Consider the following 4,157-nt stretch of genomic DNA (forward strand, 5'->3'; position numbering starts at 1 on the left):
AAGGGAAAAGTTTATTTGCATCAATTTAGGAAGATTGATAAAAACAAACAAAAAAAGGAAACGAGAAAATCAGATCCCACGTTATTGAAAACGCATGCTGACAATGTGATTAAAAGGATTAGAACTGTACAAGATAATTATGCCAGGAGCGTTAATTATTAAATTTTCGTTGTGAATAAAAATAAACATCATCTTTTTTTTATTTTTCCCGATTAGTTTTTAATCTGAATGCAATGATTCAATTTTCACAGAAATAAAAACTTTTTAAACCAATGAATTATGTTCATGTGTTTTTGTTTTTGTTTTTATTATGAATGTATGTGAATGTGTGTGTTTGTGTGAATGTGTGGGTATTTATGTGTGTATGAATGTTTATGTCTATGTGCCAGTCTGTTTATACGTGCATTTTTCTTTGTGTGCGTGTGTGTGCGTGTATGTGTGAGTGTGTGTTAAATAAATAATGAACTATCCGCCATTGACTGCCTGTTAATCTATTAGAGTCCGTGTTTGACAGCTTGTACTTGCGACTTTCACTGTAGCTTCGCGAGTCAATCGGAACTGCTAGAAATAGTAGCCAAAATTTCCACTTCTCCCTCCCACAAAAATAATACATACTCTATCGTCTTAGAAATAAAGATACATTGGATAACGTATGTAGTCCTGAATAGGTAAAACGATGGGGGTAGTCGTGGATGGCACGTTTTTTTTATCACAAGGTTACTTGATCAAGGCTAACCTGGGGCTAAACAACAACGCAGGAGAGGCTCTACGCCAGTTGTTCTCAAGTGGGGTCCATATAAGATTTGGGGGGCGTGCTTGAAACGAAATAGTAAATTGGGGATCCACAATATTATTTTAAGGACTCTTAGAAAAAATTTTGCTTCAGATGTATGTATTGGTTTGTATTGCAAGAAACTAGGTTTCTTTCTCAAACATTTTACATAATTCAACCTACACAAGTTAATGTGCAGAAAACAAAATAGGAATTTTTTAAAGAAGCTTCTATAAAACTAGGTCTTAAACGTCGAATGGCTACGTGGGGAGGGGGACACCAGAATAAAATAGTAATCAAAGAAGTCCATACTTAAAAAATGGTTGAAAACTCCAGTTCTGCGTGGTCGAAAACAGCCAGAACGTAGCTTCTAAGTCTCTCTCAAACCACTTTGTTCTTCATTCTCTAAAAAAAATAATGGATAATGTAGTGATCCAATACGTAGTTGGATAATGTAATTTTTGATACACTATTTCAGAATAAAAGACTGGACGTTCACGGCTGGAACGCCTTTCGTCGCATACCTGTTTGATATGTGCTGACCTGGATTTAAACAACAACAACAACCAAGAAAACTGTAGCATTAAATCGTTTAAATGACTCTCACATTATACTGTGCTCAGATTTTCTCAAAGAAATAATCTCCGTGAACGATAAACTCTGTGAAGATTATCTTCTTTCATTTGTCTAAAGTGTGTTACGTATGGTTCAATAATCTATGAATGCCTCACTTTTGATATTTTATGGATACATTCAGATTATAGACCACTGTCTTTCTTTTGAATGTACCCTCAGGGATACAAGTATCATAAGCATTTCAAGCTTTGACAAAGGGCAAATATGTTTGTTTTAGAGAGACAGAGACAGACAGACACACAGACAGACAGTGACAAACAGACAGATAGACAGACAGACAGTGACAGACAGATGCAGAGAAATACAGACAGAGACTGGCAGACACAGAGGACAGACAGAAGGCAAAAATAGGGTTATGGTTCAATAGTCGATTAAATCGATTTCGGTACTTGGACTGGCAGGAAGAAATACAGACAATGGTCCTGATACGAAATGCAAAACTTGAGCCCTGCGGAATTTGAACTCAAAACACAAAGATGAGTAACGAAATACTGCAATGCACTTTCGTTCGACATTCTATCGTTTCTGCCGTACCACTTCCTTCCATTCTTCTAAGCGAAACCCCACCTGGCCGCTCGACATGCTAAAATAGGAAACAATTTCGCTTATATCAAATCCCACTGTCTTAAAAAAAAAAAGAAAATACATCATCTAATTATGTCGTAGATATTCTTAAAGAGACGAAATGGTCGAGGTTGGATTTCTTTTGATCAACGATGCCATAATCAGGTCTTTGATTGATGAAAATGAACGTTTGGTCAAAGAACAGGAGGAGATGTGTGAGGCACTTTACAAGCACTTCGCCGAGTTGTTCGAGAGGAGCGAGACGCTAGACCACGGTGAGGCCCTACGGGACTTCCTGACTGGTGGCCCGCGTCTTTCGGCACGAGAAACTGAGTGCTGTGAGGGGCCAATTACAGGAGTATGCTAGACTTGTTCGGGCACCTACTGGCCAGCGTCTGCGCCAACTGGCAGCAGAATGGGAGAATTCCCAGATCTGCGAGCCGAGAGGGGATGACGTTGATCAGAAATGGCCTGAGCAAGGGAGATATCATAAGTAAGTCTCGGTCCATAACAGAATTAAAGATTTTGGCTAAGTGTTGACAAAAAGGTTGGCGCGTATCGTGGACAGACTTGTCGAAGAGGCACAAACTTGCACTATCTTGGGTAGGTCAATTCACAATAATCTCAATCTTATACGCTACTCCTTAGAGAGGGCTGGTAAAATTTTTGGCAAAGGTGGGGCACTGGTACATTTAGACTTTCCAAGGTTGGATTGCTGCTTTGTACAGCGACATCGAGTCTATCATCCGAGTGAACGGGTTTTTTTTTCAAAACCGTTCAATATTGAACGCTCAGTACGCCAGGGATGTCCCCTGTCACCTCTCTTGAGCCATTGCTGCGGAAGTTGGAGGCGTTAGTGGGTGTGCCGCATGATCTGTAGCGTGGAAGGGGAGACACTGCGTATGCGGATGACATCTCCATCATCGTGTCCGAAGACAAGCAAGCTTCCTCATGCGGAAAACGCCATCAAGGGATACGAGGCGGTGGCAGGAACAAAGGACAAGTCGATCGGCTTGCAACTCGGCACCTGGAGGGGCAAGACGATGTCGTCCAATAACGTCGTGGGGCGTTTGACGGAAGGTCCGGTTAGGTTGCTAGGGGTCTTGTGCGGTCCAGACCTCCAGATAAAGAATTGGAGCGAGGTCACAGGCAAGATGGCTGCCCTAACCTAGACCTTCCTGGGCGGGTGTTATCCTTGCTAGGGAGGGCGAAGGTGGTACAGATGTTCATAGCATCTGTCATCACCTGTCTGACCGTTGTGCCTTGCCTCGATTTGTGGCTGAACAAGTTGGAAAGAATCCTTTTCCGCTTTTTGTGGAAGGGAGGAACGCCACTTGTGAAGCGCTCTGTCTGCTGCCAAAAACCGCTAAAGGGTGGGCTAGGGATGCCTTGGCTGAAGATGCGAAAATTTGCGTTAAGGTTGAGGCACCTCTGGCTTTACCTGGATGGGGACAGGTGTGGTCACCGCACGTAAGGTTCTACCTTCCACAGTTGACGTCCTTAATGGATATCAATTCATAGATCAAACGAAGACTTGGGCTGGAGGATTGACAATTGGAGTACCGTCAAGCACTCCAGCTACTCTCTCGGGCAATACTGGCAACAGGAGTTCCACTGCGTGCGGATTTCTATAGCGGGTTAGTGGAATTTAGGTCAGACGATGTCATGGGGGAGACCCTGGGTTTCGATGGAAATCAATTGATCAACCTGTTCAGGAGAACTTTCGGGCCGACGAGAATGTAACATAACTCTTCGTTCCGGCATTCGAAACTACTTGTGGGTAAAATCGGTAGGTCGAAACTGAGCAGAAGCCCATTGTAATATGTAATAATAATAATAATAATAATAATAATAATAATAATAATAATAATAATAATAATAATAATAATAATAACAATTCAAAATTCAGACCACCTCCAAACCCAAACACCATGTACAAAAAATAGCTGACAAAGAGTTGGACTATATCCGAGTAAGTAATACTCATTGAAATTTATCTCTATTTTTCCAAATATAATGATGTATTTTAACTTGATACCTCCACTACCCGCACAGCGATCGTAAACACACGTGTTACATCAAAATCAGACCATCTTCGAACCCCAAAACACCATGTACAAAAAAATTACAAACAGATTAAATAACACCGGTATTATTCCACCCAAGAATAACAACCGAGAAGTAC

General features: G+C 41.3%; 1 long non-coding RNA gene across 1 annotated transcript in view; it reads right to left on the bottom strand.

Annotated features, from left to right (window-relative positions):
• The window catches only part of LOC128250117 (uncharacterized), a 140,652-nt gene that overhangs the window by 13,835 nt on the left and 122,660 nt on the right, over positions 1–4,157 (bottom strand). The window contains exon 2 of the long non-coding RNA XR_008266239.1: positions 1,085–1,177. This is a non-coding gene — a long non-coding RNA (uncharacterized LOC128250117). The remainder of the gene's footprint in view (positions 1–1,084; positions 1,178–4,157) is intronic.

The sequence above is a fragment of the Octopus bimaculoides genome, chromosome 19 (assembly GCF_001194135.2).
Source record: "Octopus bimaculoides isolate UCB-OBI-ISO-001 chromosome 19, ASM119413v2, whole genome shotgun sequence".
NCBI lineage: Eukaryota > Metazoa > Mollusca > Cephalopoda > Octopoda > Octopodidae > Octopus > Octopus bimaculoides.